At 48.0% G+C, this 19769-nt stretch overlaps 1 protein-coding gene across 3 annotated transcripts in view; it reads right to left on the bottom strand.

Annotated features, from left to right (window-relative positions):
- Positions 1 to 19769, bottom strand: part of DOCK4 (dedicator of cytokinesis 4) — a 1768257-nt gene that overhangs the window by 128582 nt on the left and 1619906 nt on the right. The gene's annotated exons all lie outside the window — the stretch shown is intronic.

Here is a 19769-nt window from a genome sequence, read left to right as displayed (position 1 = left end):
GTTTAGAAATTTTGTAAATTGTATATTTTGATATGTACAGTGCTGTCACTTCAGTTATACTTTTTAATAATCAAAGTGATCTCGAACAATTTACACCCATCAAGGTTGAGGAAGGATGGTGGATTTTGGTAATATTGGCAGTTGTATACGAACAATGGAGGAAGAGTACAAGTTACTATAGGTGAATTGTATATACCTACTCTTACAAATATATACTTTCTCTTCCAAAAGAGTGGTAGGAAGTTAGAGTTTAGGTCGGGCAAAGTGTAAAGTAAACAGGACTGATTGGCCAAAATTACTCTCTTTTCTATATTTCACAAGCAGAATGAAGGTGGGTCCATCACACGGTCTTCCCATGTACTCTGAAATAGGAACACAATTTTGGAACTTCAAAGAACATTCTTTTCTGTTTAGTGAAGCAGTATGTACCATTTCAGGGAAGGTGTGGTTCATTACATTTCATAACAATGAGTGAAACAGAAGTAAATCATGTAGGAAATTGAGGACTTCAAAGAATTCCTGCTATGTAAAAAAGTCTTGAAAAAATCTTAACTCCTTGGTTCAGTCAATAGAAAACATTAGAGATTGATAGTGGATTTTCACCCATTGGTTCTGCTAGAGCAAGTAAGTGCTTAGTCAGTGAACACTAGAACTAAAACCACATGCTATTGTTGCAGGGCTACAAAGATGAAGAACTCCGATATTTTATGTCCTCTAGCCACTTGCCAGAGAAAACAGATCAATGGCTCCCCCTATCATGCGAACAAAAGTTTTAGGGGTCTGCTTTACTCATTACATGTTAATCTGGTTAATTCCACTATAAAGGCTTCACTGACTGCCCACCAGGAAAGGCTAAGGGAAGATCCGAGGATCTAGACGTTTTTACAACCAAACAACTCTTTCTGAGCCTAGGGAAGTACAAAAGTGACAGCAAATATCAAAGTGACACTTGCACTCTTTTTATTCAGACCTTTTACTACTTGCACATCTAGAAGACCAGTTGTTATGCACAGCACAAAGTGACAATAATGTTGAACCCCAAGACCTGTATGGCTCTATTTCTGAGCTCTGTCTGGTATCCTACAAACATACGACACACATGTATGGTGGATGGGTTATCTTGATAGAGGAGCAATGTACTACATGAAGGAAATGGGGTGACCATGGTGCGCAAAAACGAAATACTCTGGTATGAGATCTTCCCTTCTTCTTGCAGAATGACTGAGCAGCATTAAAGGTCCAGAAAGGTGGGATCTAGCTTATTCTAAAATCGCTATAGACCAATTTTATGTCAGGACTGGAGGCTTCAGATTATGCAATAACTTTCTCCATTTTATTGCTCAGCAGCCAAAACAACATTATATCAACAGAATAAAGACTACAAATGCCATGAGTCTTTGTTTTGATACAGATCTAACAGTCCAACCATAGAGTCCACCATATATAACATCCATCAAGGAAAATCACTTCCTCTTTCTTCACTACTCAGCAGCCAGATAAGTGATTTTGTTGATGATGTTACTTATGAGTCAATGTAATGTTTCTTATGCCTTTGATTTGTTCGCGGCAGCCAGCCACTTGCTAAACGCACGCGGTGTTGGAGGCTGACCGACATAGGTAGGAACACTCGGTGCAATTAGCAGAACGCACCACCATTAGCAGTCGAAGGCGCGATTGCAAGTCGGGCCCTCTAAGAATGCAATGCCTGCGGGCAGACGTGGTATAGAGGGTCGCTTGAGGGTGCAATTGCATGTCAGGTCAGCTAGGGGCTTAGCGTGTGTAGATGTGTGTAGATGGCGGCATTCCACTCATTCCTGCAATTCTTCCCTCCTCGAGTCTCGTTAGCTCTGTTCCCCTTGGAAGAGATTTCAAGCCATTTTAAAGATGAGCGCACAGAGAGTGAGCCCTTCATTTCCACTTTAACATCGCTGGTGTTGTTTTTAGTGGGTTTTACTTGCTCCAGTCATTTGGTTCTTACCGCGTAGCATAGCTCATCGTCTAGCCCACTATAATTAGAGGGCGTGTGCACTCAATCCCAATGTTCTCTCAATAATCATTGTTACCTGTCAATTCCAGCTCCTCTGCCAGCAACAAGCATTGACTAAGGTAACAGGGAGGTACCGCTTGTGTAATAGTGAGAAGGTGGGTCCTTACCTGTTAAGTTCACTAGGGTTCACCCTATTCTACAGCGCATTACATTGTAAGCACAGTGGTACCTGATCATCCTTGACAGGCACTATAGAAGAATACTGGGGCGCAAGGAATGAGGAGCAGCCTTTCCTGCCCATTCATACGGAGCTGGTAGACGCCATTGACGTCTTCCTCCAAACAGCGATTGCGGCGGCCTTACAAACCCGGAGTAAGCAAATAGTGAAACTTACAGCCCAAAGCAATGTAGTACCTCCACATGGGGAAGGTGTGGGACCTGTACCCACGAGTGACACTAAGCGTGCCCGGCAGTGTAAACGGAGTGCGAAATCTTGCCCCAAAGCCAGGGCTATCACCCCTCACGCAGATGCATTTGAAAGGTTATGCAACGTTTTCCTACGAGAGCACCGAGACACTTTGCAGGAACCAGATCCCAGCCTGGGTTGACCGCAGACAAAGATGATGCCTACTCTACCCAGGAAGTGGATGATAATACCAGGGAAGATTCTGAGAACCCTGATTAGGACTCTGGCAATGAACCAGGTCCTAGTAGACCATTGCGACCGGAGGGCGGCGCCAACCAGCTGGAAGACCAGGGTGCAGGGGCTGCCAGGACCTGCTGGATCCTGATGAGATTTACCATCCCTGTTCTGCTGACTGGTTTCCAGCAAGCAAGGTGGCAACATGTGGCTTCCCACATTTGGAAAACGATGTCTAAGGAGGTGAGGGGTCGACTGAGGGCAGAGTGCCCAAGACCGTCTCTGACCGGCAAAGTGGCCTGTACGCCAGAAATAGGTGGCAAGATGGAAACCTTTGTCACTAAGTTTATCAAAGACCCAAAGAATGGTCTAGACTGATCCTGGAGGTCATGCCAGGACAAGGTCCTGGATGTCCAGGGGCCACTCACAAAGATATTCGACATGGAGGAGGCAGCTCGTGAATCAGGCGAGCTGATTGACCTCGGCATTCTCTCTGGCTGGGCCCAGCGAGCGATGTGCTTCCTGGGGAATTCAAATTGTGCATTGTAGCGGGAGCGGCGACTCTCTTTGTTGATTAAAATCGACTCAAGCTAGGAGAATTGGCCACCATAGAGACCAGGGCAGTGGCAGACGGGGGTCTATTTGAAGACCCATTTATTAAGAAACATACAAAATTCGTAACAACCTTTTCCCCCGTGGATAAAGACCACCAGTCTATCTGGAAGGTTTTTAACCAGAAGATTTTTGGTGCGGCCGCAAGAGGTAAGTGGCGCTCCTCCAATCATGGGTACAACACTAACCCCCACAAGTTTCAACCCAGAAGATCCATGCAGTGGCAAGACCAAAAGAAGTATGGAGTTTCTACCTCACCCGGGGCAACGGTCGAGGCCGTGGAGGCAGAAGATCTTACAGAGGAGCAAACAACTCCCTAGAGGCCCTAACGGTAAGCGATACCCCTTTTTCCCTACCAGAGGTGGGCAGCAGATTACGATGGTTCCGCACGAAGTGGGCTTTGCTCACAGGAGACGCATGGGTACTACAGACAGTGGAGGGCTTCCACATAGAGATATTTGTCACCCCCCAGAAGGGACAGGACCCTCGACCTCTAGTCTTCTCACAGGAGAGCATGCAGGTAGATGACCAGGAGGTTCAAGACTTGTTACACAAAGAAGCAATCGGACCCACAACTTGTCATCCCAGGCACTTTCGCAGCAATATATTCCTAGTGGAAAAGAAAGACAAGGATTTCAGACCGGTTATCAATCTGCGAGAATTCAACAGGTGGGCAGTACACCGCCACTTCAAAATGAAGAGGCTCCACCTCCCATGGGATATTCTCCTCCCAAAATCACTGGCTCATCAGATTAGATCCAAAGGATGCGTACCTCACCATCCTCATTTTACCTCCACATCAACGATTCATACAATTCATGTGGAGGGAACAGGTCTTCGAGTTTACGTGTCTCCCTTTCGGTCTCTCCTCTGCACCAAGGTGCTTCACCAAGGTGTTGCGTCCCGCCATGACATTGCTTCGTGCGAGAGGAGTCAGACTCATTGTCTATTTGGACGACATCCTAATCAAGCACCAAAATTGAAAAGAATTGGAAGCGCAGTTCCAACTGACGAGATCTCTGCTACAGAACCTAGGGTTCATCATTAATTGTCAGAAGTCAGAATTTACTCTTACACAAACATTGGTTTTTCTGGACCTCGAGATAGACATGGTGTCTTAGTTTCTCAGACGGCCCTACAAGAAGATCACTCTCGTCCACAGAAAATTGCGCAGAACGTTAGAGAAGGAATGCATTTCTCTTTGACATCTGGCCGGGCTTGTCGGACTTCTCTTGTTATCTATACAGGCAATTTTTCTGGGGCCGCTACATTACAGGGCACTCCAGCACCTCAAAGCCCAACCTCTCAGGAGGGGCTTGTCTTATGCCCAGGAGGTCAATTTTTCGACAGCAGTGCAATGGAGATCTACTGGTGGCTCAACCACATGCAGGTCTGGAATGGCAGAGCCATTTTTGGTTCAAACCAGGACCGGATCATAGATTCCGATGCGAGCTGGCACGGATGGGGTGCACGGTGCGGAGAGGTTACCACTGGGGGACTGTGGTCAAACGACGAAAGGGCTCCACACATCAACTGATTAGAACTTCTGGCAGGATCCTTTGCGATTCAGAGCCTGGCGGCCAACAGGGTCTCTTGTTCCAGCCTCTTGAAGATGGACAATGTATTGGCAGTTCAGTACATAAATTGCCTGGTGGGCACCCACTCCAAGGCGCTAGCGGACCTGGCCAGGGATTTTCCGGACCACTGTCTGGCAAACAAGATCTCTGCTACGGCATAGTATCTTTTGGGTCGCCTGAATCAGATGGCAGATTGGAATTCCCATCATCTGAGAGATTCCAGTGCTTGGAAGTTGGATCCAGTTCTTTTCCTGTTGATTATGGTCCAATTGGGTCCATGTCAACTAGACCTCTTTGCCTCCTGACTCAATTGTCAACTGCCTCCGTTCTGGCGTCCGGATCCGTTAGCGGAAGCAACAGGCGCCTTCAATCAGGTGTTTGTTAAGCGCGACTACTCACCTGTAAGGGTCTCAAGGCGCTGGGGGGGGTGCAGGTTCCAGTCCATCAAGGAGGGAGTCTGTCGAAGAGCCAGGTTTTGAGGTTTCTTGCGAAGATGGGGAGCGATGTTGTCCGTCTGAGGTGTAGCGGAAGTTCGTTCCAGGCTCTGGACGCGCGGAAGGAGAAGGAGCGGCCTCCCGATCTGGTCTTTCTGGTGCAGGGGACCACGGCGTAGGAGAGCTGGACTGATCGTAGGGTCCTCTGAGGTGCGTAGAATTTGAGTCGGCTGTTCAGGTATGCTGGTCTGGTGTCGTGAAGGGCCCTTGTGAGCGTGGGTTAGCATCTTGACGGTGACTCTAGCTTTGATGGGGGGCCAGTGGAGTGTGAGCAGGTGCTGGGAGATGTGGCAGTGTCTTGGCAGGTTGAGGACCAGTCTTGCGGCGGTATTTTGGATGTTCTGTAGCTTGCGGTGAGATTTTTGTTTATTCCGGCATAGAGTGCGTTGCCTGCTAGTGACCAGGGTGTGAGTGACGGTTTTTCTGTGTTCGAGGGGGATCCATTTGAAGGTCTTACGTAGGAGGAAGAGGGTGCGGAAGCAGGAGAACGAGACGAAGTTGATCTTCCTCCAGGACTGGAAAAACTTTCGAGGGTATGCGTTCCCGCCATTCTCAATGATTGGCAGACTCATGGCTTTGGTGAGGTGGCAAGAGGTGGAGGTGATCGTGGTGACACAGTTGTGAAAATCTCAAGTTTGGTATCCAGTTCTTCTGGAACTTTCTATGGCTTTTTCAATCCCACTTCCCCAGACTCCTCATCTTAGGACGGACTATTGTGGCAACTTGCACCCGTTGGTCCAGAGCGGCAATCTCCATCTGATGGTGTGGAGAATTTCAGGGTACACTGGGATGTCCCAGGCCTTTCTTCACAAGCTACGCTACTCATCAAAAGAGCTTTGGTGGACTGTACGATCAAGAGATGTAGTTTAGCTTGGTGAAAATGGTCACGCTGGTGTCTGCAACGGAATCTCGATCCCGTGGGGGCAGATGTAATACACATTGTGAATGTCTAGTCGAAAGTGTCAGGCGATGGACAAGCATATCGCACAATTAATGCCTGTAGATCTGTCATATCAGCAGGTCACTTACCGTTCCACGAAGTACCAGCTGAGAAACATTCCCTGGTAAATAGGTTACTGAGAGGCATTTGGTTCTCTATTCCCCCAGAACCACGCTATTCTTTGTTATTGGATGTTAATGTGGTGCTAAAGAACAAGTTACTTACCTTCGGTAACGCTTTTTCTGGTGGATACAGTATCTGCCTGTGGATTCCTCACCTTGTGAATATCCCCTGCGCTAGCAACATTCGGAAACTTTTGTAGCAGTCCACGCCGATGAGGTCGAAGATGACGTCACAGAGACACGGCTCCGCACGCGACTCCGCTGACGTCACCGGTTCCATAAGAAGACCTCGTCAGCGTGATGACGTCAGTTCCGCCCTTTTTTCCCGTGCCTTCGAGGCACACGGACAGACTGACAGCAAATTATACACAGTATACACAATACATAATATACAAAGCAACACACACAGTGTGGAGAATAAGTAGAAAGGCAAAAGAAATAAATCAATGCCTTTGTCAGTAACAAAACACATTTTGAAATACCATTAATAGAATTGTAGGTATAGAAGGATGGACAACGGGGAGGAGGGTGGGTCAGTGAGGAATCCACAAGCAGATACTGTATCCACCAGAAAAAGCGTTACCGAAGGTAAGTAACTTGTTCTTCTGATGGATACATCTGCCAGTGGATTCCTCACCTTGTGAATATATTCCCACAGCAGTCCCCACTCCCGGAGGAGGGTGTCCACCCTTCTAAACCAGAAAGTCCTGAAGGATGGAATGAGCAAAGTGTCTGTCCCTCCTCACCTCGGTGTCTAAGCAATAATGTTTTGCGAAGGTGTGGAAGGAGGCCCAAGTTGCCGCCCTACAAATGTCCTCCACAGGAACACCTCTAGACAAAGCCGAAGTGGAAGACTTAGCTCTAGTGGAATGGGCCCTTAAACCCTCTGGAAGCTCCTTACCAGCCAAAGAATAGCATATCTTGATGCACAAGACAATCCATCTGGACAGGGTGCGCTTGTGCACCGCTCTGCCTTTCCTGCAGCCAACAAAGCCCACGAAGAGCTGATCATCAACTCAAAAGTCTTTTGTCCTGTCCCGGTAGAAGCTCACCGCCCTCTTAGGGTCCAAGCGGTGAAGTCTCTCCTCCTCCTTGAAAGGGTGAGGGGGAGGATAGAAGGAAGGAAGGGTAATGGACTGCCCCAGATGGAAGGGAGTTACCACCTTAGGCAAAAATGCAGCCCTGGTCCTGAGTACCATTCTTTCAGCATGAATGGTCAAGAACGGGGGTTTTGAACTTAGAGCTTGAAGCTCACTTACCCTCCTTGCCGAGGTGATTGCAATGAGAAAAACCGTCTTAAAAGACAACAATCTCAAGGGACACTTGTGTAAGGGCACGAAAGGTGAACCCATAAGATAAGTCAAGACATGGTTTAAGTCCCATTGAGGCACAATAAAGGGAGTAGGAGGAAAAACCTGTTTGTGAGGCCCTTGAGAAATCGTAGAACAATAGGTGATTTGAATAATGACGGCTGATCCCGCAAGCAAAGGAAAGCCAACAAAGCCGATAAGTATCCCTTTACAGTGGCCACAGCAAAGCCTTGCTGAGCAAGAGAAAGGGCAAACTGCAGAATGTCAGATAAACGAGCCCTCAAAGAATCAACTGACTTCTCTCCACACCAGAGTACAAATTTAGTCCACCTATAGGAATAGATAGATTTGGTGGAATGACGTCTGGCAGACAAAATTACATCTACCACATCAGGTGGGAAAGAAAAAGAATTCAGGTTGCCCCGTTCAATCTCCAGGCATGAAGGTGTAAGCTCTGGAGGTGGGGGTGTAGAACCTGCCCCTCCGACTGCGAGAGGAGGTCTGCCCTGAGAGGGAGACGGAGCAGAGGGCACAAGCAGAGGTGGAGACGATCTGTGTACCACACCCTTCTTGGCCAATCCGGGGCGATCAATATGACTTGGGCCCGGTCTTGGCGAATCTTCCTCAGAACCCGAGGAATCAAGGGTATGGGAGGAAACGCGTAAAGGAGTTGTGAGCTCCAACTCAACTGAAACGCTTCCCCCAACGCTCCCTGCATCGGATACTGGAGACTGCAAAATGACGGGCAGTGAGCGTTCTCGTGAGTGGCAAACAGGTCCACCCGAGAAGTTCCCCACGTCCGAAAGACGTAACGAACCACCTCCGGATGGAGCCTCCACTCGTGGTCGGCGGAGAACTGCCGACTGAGACTGTCTGCACGTACGTTCAGAACTCCGGCCAGATGATTTGCCATCAGACAAATCTGATGGTCCTGAGCCCAGGACCATAGACGTAGGGCCTCTCTGCAGAGACAAAGAGACCCCACTCCTCCCTGCTTGTTGACATACCACATCGCGGTAGTGTTGTCCGTCAGGACTTGAACAGACTGACCGCGAAGGGAAGGGAGGAAGGCCTTGAGTGCCAAACGAATCGCCCGCAATTCCAGAAGGTTGATTTGCAGTAACCTTTCCTCTGGAGACCAAAGACCCTTGATCTCCAGATCCCCCAGATGAGCACCCCACCCTAAAGTGGATGCTCCGTAATCACTGTGGCCACAGATGGAGGAAGATGGAAGGGCTTTCCTTGAGACAGATTGCCCTTCACGCTCCACCAAGAAAGATCCGCTGCAGCTTCCCTGGAGATCCTCACAGACTCCCTGAGATCTCCCTTGTGCTGATACCACTGCCTGCGGAGGCACCACTGGAGCGCCCTCATGTGCCAGCGTGCATGGTTGACCACAGAATGCAGGAAGCAAACAGACCGAGCAGGCGAAGGACCTTCAGAACTGGAAAGACCGCTCCATTGTAAAACAAATCAATCATTTCCTGTATGTCGAGAATCCTTTGAGGAGGAGGGAATGCTCGACACACAGTAGTGTCCAGTACCGCACCTATGAACAGGTTTGCGCTGAGAGGGCACCAGGTGAGATTTGGGCACATTTATCAAAAAACCCAATCTGAACAACAGCTGAGTTGTATCCTGCAGATGATGTAGCACCTTCTCTGTCGACTTCGCTTTGATCAGCCAGTCGTCCAGATAGGGGAAAACCGAGATCCCCGACCTTCTGAGATGGGCTGCCACCACTTTCGTGAAGACTCGGGGTGCAGTAGTAAGACCAAACGGAAGGACCGCAAACTGATAATGTTGCGACCCTACCGTAAACCAGAGATACTTCCTGTGCGACTTCAGGATGGGGATGTGAAAATATGCATCCTGCAAGTCGATCGACACCATCCAGTCCTCCTGATTCAGCGCTTGAAGAACCTGCGCAAGGGTGAGCATCTTGAACTTCTCTTGCTTTAGAAAAAGATTCAAGATTCTGAGGTCCAATATCGGACGCAATCTGCCGTCCTTTTTCGGAAACCGGAAATACCGGGAGTAGCATCCCTGACCCCTCTCCTGCTCTGGAACCACCTCTATCGCACCTTTCTGTAATAACTTCAGGACTTCCTCCTGTAGGAGAAGACGGTGGTTCTCTGAGCAAGCCCCTTGACAAGGAGGGTAATTTGGAGGGAATTCCCAAAAAAGAAGGGCGTACCCATTTTCTACAAGATCTAGAACCCCAAGATCTGTAGTTACAGATTTCCAATCCTGTAGAAAATGGGTAAGCCGGCCCCCCACAGGACCAACATGATCCAGAATGGCGGATCTAGGGCTGCTTTGCGGTGGAAGGAGGGGCAAAGGAGAGGAAGAGGAGGAGAGTTGACGGCCACGTGAGTGACCCCTGATTCTACCTCTGTATACTTTATATAGAGAGCCTTGCTGCTGTTGCTGCTGTTGCTGTTGGTTCTGCCTGTAGGAACGAAAGGTTGCCCTTCCGAAACCCCTGTATCTTTTAAACGATCCCCTTGACTGGGATTGAAGGCCCAAAGACTTAGCCGTAGCCTTGCTTTCCTTCAAGAGCAGCATCCGCCTTTTTGCCAAACAATCCAGAGCCATCAAATGGCAAGTCCAACAGTGTTGACTGTTCATCCGGGGAAGACTCAGAAGACTTCAGCCACGCACCCCTCCTAGTGGCAACAGAAGACCCCATGACTCTTACCACTCAATCCGCCGTGTCCAGTCCACTTTGTATCACCTGATGTGCTGCTGCCTGGGCATCCATCAAGACCTCATTAAAGCCAACCCTATCCTCCTCAGATAGTTTTGGGGCCAGTTTCTTTGCAGAGTCCATGAGCACATGAATATAGCGTCCCAAAAGGCAAGTGGCATTTGTTGATTTAAGGGCCATGCTGGCCGACGAAAATACCTTTTTGGCCGACTGATCTAGCTTTTTAGCCTCTCTGTCACTTGGAACCTGAGGAAAAGCACCCTTAGATTTTCCTGAACAAGCAGCCTGAACCACCAGGCTCTCAGACGATGGATGTGATGTTAAGAACTCAGGGTCCCCTGGAGCTGCCCTATACCTCCTAGCAACTGTCTTAGAAACGGCGGGAGCAGAAAAAGGCTTAAGCCACACCTCCATCACAGGATCTATAATGGCCTCATTAAAAGGCAATAATGGCTCTGAAACTGTTGTAGGAGAATGCAGTACCTCTGTTAGAATATTTGATTTAAATTCAGTAGTAGGCAACTGAAGATCTCAGAGTTCAGCTGTCTTCCTAATGACTGCATGATATGGAGCCACATCCTTCGAGGGTTCATCGGAAGGTGGAGTAATTTCCCACTCAGGAGACAAATCCAATCCACTAGCCTCTTTAATTTCTTCAAAAACTTCAGACTTCACAAGCTCTCCTTCTTCTGCTTCTTCCAGAAGGTACCTTCGCTCATCAAGCACCCTTTGAGCTTCCCTCCTGGACCGGATTCGTACAAGCGGCGTCGGCGGCGCCGTGTTGAATCCGACGGCGCAAGAGCCGCCGTCGAACGTGGATCCACAGGAGCATCCGGTGTCAAACGAGGTCGAGCCGGCGCCGGTGAAGAAGGGAGCGGCGTCGATGTCTCCGGCGCCGGTAGATGCCAAGACAGCGTTGCCGGAAAAAATGGCATGAAGGGGGCCTGTGGATAGGCTTGAGGCACCCCCAAACTGAAGGCCATGGGACCCATCGGACCCGAAGGTGCACCAGTGGAGTACATGGCTCTCGAAAACACCCTGTACATAGCATTTAAATAATGCGTGGGGTCCTGACCCGGTCCAGGGAACACAGGGTACTGATCTGGCATCACCGGACTCAGGCCAACCGGCGCCGACGGTGGAATTTGTGGTATCAAAGGCTCACCCGGTGCTTGAAGCTCCTCAACCAGAGCCGGGGACGGAGCCGGGGACGGAGCCGGAGACGGAGACGAAGCCGAAGCCGGGGATGGAACCGGCATCGGAGATGGAGCCGGCGCCGGAGAATGAACCGGTGAATTCACTGGAGAAGAAGGACCAGCAGGCGAATCCGGAACGGGTGAAGGAGACACAGAGTCCTTACGGCGTCAAGTAGGCAACTTCGACTTCAGAGCCGAACTCTTGTCAGAGTGACATTGAGAAGAATGTCTCCTCTTATTTTTGTGCTTCTTGGATCTCGAAGCATGCCCTGTAGTCGACCTCGACCACAATCGTGACCTCGACCTCGTTCTCGACTTCCTCCTTCCTCTCTTCTCCTTTTTCATCCTTGCGATGAAGAGTTTCGGCTCCCTTTCCTTGAGAGCCTTGGAGCTCATCTTGCGACAGCAAGAGCATCCATCCACATCATGGTCAGATGATAAACACCATACACAGTTGTCATGTGGATCCGTGATCGACATATGTTTTCCACATTCACGACAGGGCTTTAAGCCCGATTTCTTTGTCGACATTTTTTCGAAACAGGAACAGAGAAATCCAGTAGAAACACAAAGTAACAGTGAAGCTACAGATAGAGATTCCCGAAATCCGTTGGCGTCGACGGCGCGCAAAAAAGGGCACTGACGTCATCACGCTGACGAGGTCTTCTTATGGAGCCGGTGACGTCAGCGGAGTCGCATGCGGGGCCGTGTCTCTGTGACGTCATCTTGGACCTCATCGGCGTGGACTGCTACAAAAGTTTCCAAATGTTACTGGCGCAGGGGATATTCACAAGGTGAGGAATCCACTGGCAGATGTATCCATCAGAATTTGCTGTTAACGTGGCAAGATAATTACTATCTATCAAGCAGAGAGCTATCTAGTAAATTGGCAATCCTTTGTGTCTGATCTCCTGCAGACGGGTGTCAGATGTATGTGCACTAGATATCACGGCACACATTTTCAAGCCAGAGGGAGTTTTGTTTGCTGTATCTAGGAGAACCAAAATGAACTCTAGAGTGGTGCATTATCCGGCCCTTCCTTCTCACCCCAAGTTGTGTGTGATCAGATGTCTTCGACCCTATGATGCTATGACTGAAGCAAACTGTCCTCCGGGGATGAAGCAATTACTCATAGCCCTGAAGAAACCATTCAAGACGAATATAGCAACTACTATCGCCAGATGGGTGAAGTGGGTGTTACAGGAAGCTGGCATTGATACCTCCTCTTTTAGAGCACATTCGGCCAGGGGGGCTATGGCCTCAAAGGTTTTTCCTCTAGGCGGACAGTTGGAAGATATCTTGAGGGCAGCAGATGGGTCTTCAGATTCCACATTTAAGACCTTTTAATTAAAGCCGATCACTGGAATGGCCTCATTGGTGATCAACCAGCTTTAAACTTACATAATCTGAAGCATGAACATAGAATATTACATTTCCTAGCTATCATGAAAGAAAGTTGCAATTCCACTAAGGACTCGGCGGCGAGGATTATGCCTCACAGGTATTCATTTGCACTCAACGACCCTCCCTCGCATTTACAGATTTACAAACGTGAGGATGAGTATCTTTTCTTGATGTCAAATAATGCATCATGCTATCATACTGTAATACTCATGAGGGTAATGTGTTAAAGCTTTTCTACTGAAGAATGTTTGGATTCTAGTTTTAGTCCTTGAGGTTGTTATATTCTGTAATCTACGATAAGAATTGATCAGAAGCAAAATGCCTGAATGTAAAAGTTGGAAGGATCTCTATTGCACGAGGACGTGCTTTTCCTTGATGGATGTTATATAAGATGGACCATGCAACAGTAAAGAGCTAGTAAAACTAGAGGCCGCAGGGAGGTAAAGTGTGCTTCAGGATTGATGTCAATGTTCCCCCAAGGAAGGCGGAGGTGTCCTAACCTACTTGATACAGACATACAGAGTTAAGGAACGGGGAAATCTTAATGGGAGCTAGTTTTTTTTTTTAATTCGGTACTCGGAATGTTTACTATAAAATTCTCTTTGCAATTAATGTTGCGCTTTTTTTGCCTAACATGACTTGGGACTGCCCCTAGAATCTCCTGCACTATGTGCCATGTCCAGTAATTCCCTCTGCGCACCCTTTCCTCTTTGTAAATTTCTACTGTGTGGCAGCATCCCACAGCTGTTGCCTTCTCGCTCTAATTTGTTCAGCATGCTTCTTCCTGCATAGTGTTAGTCTCCTGGTTCACCATGCGGGTCACAGCTTGTCCTCTCCCCGCAGCACAGTGGGTGTTAGTACCCTGTCCCACCCCCTTAGTTCCTTTTCCGACTGCCTGGCTGTTGACTCAAAATGGTGTTGGTGGTTTTAAACTTGGCTTTGTTTAGTATCCTCCTACCGAGCATGTTTGCATTCTCTGTGTCCCTTTGAAGACATGTGACCCCTCCCTCTTCTCTAGTTTGGACTCTTTCTGGTGTCCTTCTCTGTAGAATTTTAGGAAAGCCGAATGCTCCACAGTGAACTGCAACAAACACTTGGAGACCAATCCTGGTTTCGCTGCAGACAGCATATCTTAACAGGAACGGCTCAGAGCAGTCTAAGGCCCGAGATTCATACTAAGGGACGGCTTTCAACTCATTTGAACAGGAAGACCTGGTCCCGGTTTTCTTTATCCCGAGATCGGAATATGGACAATTCTCACAAATAGTTGTGTCTAACTTTTGTATTTCAAGAATAAAAACAATAAAACTCATTGTCTTAACCCCTTCGATGCTCATGACGGAGCGGTTCCGTCATGAGCATCGGTTGGGCTGTGCTTATGACGGAACCGCTCCGTCATGAGCACAGCCCCTGGGGGAAGCGCTGGCGCTCCCCCCTGGGGCATCGATCGTGCCCCCACAGAGAAGGATGGCAGCGGAAGAGTTTCCGCTGCCACCCCCGAGCCCCCCCACGCTTCCCCATGACGTCAGCGTGCTCCGATGTCATCAGGAAGCGCTGGGACGCCTGGAAGCCATTTGCTTCCAGGCGTCCCAGCAGCAGCAATAGGTATGTGGAGCTCTCCGGTGGGGACGCGGGGGCCGTGGCGGTGATTTTCCAAGTATTGAGGCATCGGGGGGGAGGAAAGAGTATTTCCTCTCCCCTGATGTCTCAATACAGGGCATTCCTGCAGCACGATCGCGCACAGCGTCGCGATCGTGCTGCAGGAATGCCACCACTAGGCACCAGGGATGCGTTTGTGTAATAAAGGAAGCGAACCCTTGGGCAAGGGTCGCTTCCTAGGGCCCCATTATGTGTGGAAGACTTTTCTGCCCCCTCTGGGGGCAGATCGGTTGAATTTTTTTGCCATTTCCGCTCTCAGGGGGTGGCAGAAGAGCCCACTAGACACCAGGGATCTCTCTGATATTGTAGGAAGCGACCCCTTGGGCAAGGGTCGCTTCCTGGGCCCCCAATTTTTTTGAAGACTTTTCTGCCGGTTTAATTTTGTTGCCGTTTCCGCTCCCAGGGGGGCAGAAGAGCCCACTAGACACCAGGGATGTGTTTGTTATTGTAGGAAGCGACCCCTTGGGCAAGGGTCGCTTCCTGGGGGCTCAAATATTTTTTAAGACTTTTCTGCCCCCCCTGGGGGCAGATCGGTCTTTTGTGTAGCCGTTACTGGTCCCAGGGGAGGCAGAAGAGCCCACTAGACACCAGGGATGTTATTTTTTTGCGTAAAGGAAGCGACCCCTTGGGCAAGGGTCGATTCCTGGGGGGGCCAACATTTTTTCAAGATTTTTTGCCCCCCCCTGGGGGCAGATCGGTCTTTTGTGTAGCCGTTTCTGGTCCCAGGAGGGGCAGAAAAGCCCACTAGACTCCAGGGAATTAGTGTAAATAAAAATAGAAGTGACCCCTTGCTTCCAGGGTGCAATTTTTTATAATATGTATTTGGCCCACCCGCCCCGGGACTGAGTAGCCTTTTTTTTTTCCTGCTGTTTTCTGCCCCACCTGGCACACAACCCGATTGACCATTTGGGTAGTGACATAGCATGTTATAATGTTTATTGTTATATGTTTTGTGAATTGCAATTGTAATGTTTTTTTTTACTTTTTTGTTCTAGGTGAAGGCGTTTGCTCTTTTCAGTTTGCCGTTTTGTTACTGGTGGTTCTGCTGTTTGTGTAGTTTGGTAAGAGACTTTTTTTTGTACAATGTAAATGTGTTTGATTTCTCTGCATGAATTTTTTTTGCAAATGGTGTAATAGCAGTATGTTTGTTTTTTGAGTGTCAAAAACGTTTTGCATTGGTGCTCGATGTGTATTTTGTTGTCTTGTGAGTAATTTGGTTTTTTTTCTTCTTTCTAGTTGGATATCGTTGGTTTGCTGTGTCACTGCAGAGTTGGTTTCTGGTGAGTGCAGCTGTCTCTTGTAATTGAATTGTATAGTTTTTGAGTACATTGATCTTTGTGATAAAGGTACACATTTCTCTACTTACTTGGTTTGCACATTGTTGGTTGTTGTTGACTTGTTTGTGCAGTCTTCTATCTTAGTAAGTATAATGGATAGCCGCAGGATTACTGCTCAGCAGGTTGTTGGTTTGCTGTTTGAGTCTTCCTCTGACCATGGTTCAGAGACTGACTCTGCATCTGAGGGAGAGGAGGCAGGGGACGATTCTGACAGTGAGTTTTCTCTCCGTATGGAGTCATCGGATGATGAAGATACTCTTAGTGCGGATGAAGTGCCTGTGTTAGAGGAGGAGAATGATGTGCCAATAGTGCGGCAAGAGGCATCTGGGCTGCAGCCTGGGGCTGCAAGGCTTCCCGTTGGTGTAGTGCGGCAAGAGGCTTCTGGGCTGCAGCCTGCGGCTGCAAGGCTTCCCGTTGGTGTAGTGCGGCAAGAGGCATCTGGGCTGCAGGCTGGGGCTGCAAGTCTTCCCTTTTAAAGTGATGACCTCTGGGTTGCCCTTGGCATGGTGCAGCCGGCATTGCCAGAGTTTACTGGTGTTCCAGGGTCTAGAGTGAATACTGAAAACTTTTTGCCGGTAAATTTTTTGCAGTTGTTTATGGACGATGTGTTTTTGGCAGAGATCGTTGAGCAGACTAATTTGTATGCCGAACAGTTTTTGAGGGACAACAGTGCCAGTCTTAAGCCACACTCTAGAGCTACCCGGTGGAGTCCCACAAATCTTGAAGAGATGAAGAAGTTCTTGGGTTTAACTTTGTTGATGGGCTTGCTAAGGAAGCCATCAATGTCTGCATATTGGTCTAGCAGTCCCTTGATGGCAACGTCTATTTTTCCGGCAGTCATGAGTCGTGACAGGTATTTGCTTCTGCTTCGGATGATGCATTTTGTTGATAATGGTTTAGCGTTGCCACGAGATGAACAATTGTTACTTACCTGTAAACAGGTGGTTCTCCAGTATTGGTGTCTTTCATAGATTCACATGCTTGAATATTCCCCGTCGTCGGAGTGGGAGTCCCACGGTAAATAATATAGCAATATATACAGTAATAATATATACGTAATCATATAAAACAGAGATATAAATAGGTGATAAGCATCAAGAATGTCCCTATATAAAATCTCCATAGAGATACATGGAGAGAGAAAAAAGACATTCGCAGTCTATCTCTGTCATTATGTTGGTCCAAACTACGGCCAATCAGGCGCCAGCTCCTCTCTAGAACCTTCTCCTCAGAGCTCCTCACCTCAGATTTTCGTAGCACCAGAGTGACTTTAGAGTTTATGAGGAGAAGAGAGCCTCTGAAGGGAGGAGGGAGGGTCGCATGTGAATCTATGAAAGACACCAATACTGGAGAACCACCTGTTTACAGGTAAGTAACAATTGTTCTTCTCCAGTATTGGGGTGTCTTTCATAGATTCACATGTTTGAATATAGAATAGATAGCAGTAACAATTCGCATTGTTTCCATAATCATATTAAACTGAAATCGTAATGACAATCAACATGCTTATATATATGATATCATTCAATATCTATATAAGTGCAAATGAGCCACTATTCAAAGGTAAATGGAAACAATATGGAGGAGGGAAGGAAGAGGCTCACCTTATTTAAAAAGATTGCGAAGCACTGCCTGCCCAACTGCAACATCCTCTTCATTTAAAGCCGCCAAACAGTAGTGTCTTGTAAAAGTATGTCTGCTCGACCATGTAGCTGCTCTGCAGATTTGATGTAAAGGCACTCCAGCAAATAAGGCGGTTGAGGATGACATTGCTCTAGTGGAGTGAGCCCTCACTGGTAACTGCAAAGGCTTGCTCGCCTTTTGATGGCAGAAGACGATGGCTGCTGACACCCAACGTGCAGTTGTTGGTTTTGTAACTGGACGTCCCTTGTGAAAACGCCCATAAGCTATGCAGAGCTGATCCGATCTTCGAAAAGAAGCTGTTCTGCTGATGTAGAACTTTAAACATCGTTTCACATCCAGGGAATGTAATTGTTGCTCCGCAGGAGTTTGAGGTTTAGCAAAGAAAGTCTTTAAGATCACTGGTTCGTTAATATGGAAGTCTGAAGGCACTTTAGGCAAGAATGTTGGATTAGTGCGCAGTACTACAGAATCTGGTTTGAACTGTAGGAAAGGAGGATTTATTGTAAAAGCGTGGATGTCACTGACGCGACGTGAAGACGTTAGTGCTAGAAGCAGAGCCACCTTCCATGTCAGATACTTCAAATCGACCTTGTGTATTGGTTCGAACGGTGGTCCCATTAATTGTGCCAACACGATGTTAAGGTGCCACAATGGAGGAGGGCGTCTAACAGGTGGGAATTTACGAAACAACCCTTTGAAGAATTGATGCATTATCCTCGAAGAGCAAAGGGAAGTTGAACCATCCTGACGGAAACGAGAAATTGCCGCCAGAACAACTCTCAAGGTTGCAAGAGAAAGTCCGGATTTAGCCAATTGTAAGAAGAACGGTAGCAGTTGTTCTGGTGTAGAGTGAATTGGATGAACCCCAGTAGATGCACACCAATGGCAGAATCTCCTCCACTTTAATTTGTACGTTTTCACTGTAGAAGGAGCCCTCGCCTGAGCCAAGATGTCTCTACAGTCCTGTGGAATATCTAGATGGGCAAATTCACAGTGCTCAGGTTCTAAGCTGATAAGCTTAGTGATGAGGGATTCGGATGACAAACTTGCCCCTTGCTCATTGTAAGTAGATCTGCACGAGGATGTAGAAGGATGGGTTCGCATTGGGAAAGTAGGAGTAATTCCGAGAACCATGCCTGTCGAGGCCATCGTGGGGCTATGAGAAATAGATGGCAGGGCTGCCTCCGCATCTTCCACAGGACACGAGGTACGAGAGGGATTGGGGGAAAAGCGTAGGCAAACAGATTGTACCAGTTCATCAAAAGGGCATTGCCCTGTGACCCTTGATGGGGATGCCAGCTTGCATAATCTCGGCATTTCCGGTTCTCTGGTGTGGCAAAGAGATCCAGCTGTGGACGACCCCATCGTCGAAATATCATCTCTAGAGTTGGTTGATGTAGCTCCCATTCGTGGGTCGATGAGGAGGATCTGCTCAGGGAATCTGCCAGAATATTGGATACCCCCGGTAGATGAACTGCTGCAATCGTGATGCGATGGTCGAGAGACCAGTCCCAGATCGACTGAGCTAGTCGAGACAGTTTCGGAGATTTTGTTCCGCCCTGCTTGTTGATGTAGTGCATGCAGGTTGTATTGTCCGTCTGTATTAGGACTGTTTCTCCTTGGATTAAAGGAAGGAACGACTTGAGAGCTAGAAATATAGCCAAGAGCTCCAACCTGTTGATGTGCCAGGTTTTTTGACATATCGTCCACTTCCCCTTTATTGACAAATCCTCCAGATGAGCACCCCATCCTTCTAGAGAGGCGTCTGTTGTTATTGTCATGTCTGGTACTACCGACAGAAATGAAATTCCTTTTGTTAGATTTGATGGCTGTGTCCACCATTTGAGTGCCGAATTCATATGGTCTGTGATGTTTACAACGTCGTTGAACGAGCCAGTAACTTGACGCCATTGGATGTCTAGTTCTTCTTGGATGGGGCGTGTATTTAATCTGCAATGAGGGATCAAAGCAATACACGATGACGCCATCCCTATAAATGACTTTAATAGTCTTACAGAAACTGACCTTTTTGATCGTATAAGGGACACCAATCGAAGAATCCTTTGTAGACGGTCTTGGGAGAGAAACGCCTTTGTTGACACTGTATCCAATGTTGCTCCTAGAAATTCCTTGCGAT

This window comes from Triturus cristatus, chromosome 4_1, assembly GCF_964204655.1.
Source record: "Triturus cristatus chromosome 4_1, aTriCri1.1, whole genome shotgun sequence".
NCBI lineage: Eukaryota > Metazoa > Chordata > Amphibia > Caudata > Salamandridae > Triturus > Triturus cristatus.
The sequence above is the reverse complement of the archived record's forward strand: the minus strand, read 5'-3'. Positions and strand labels throughout refer to the sequence as shown.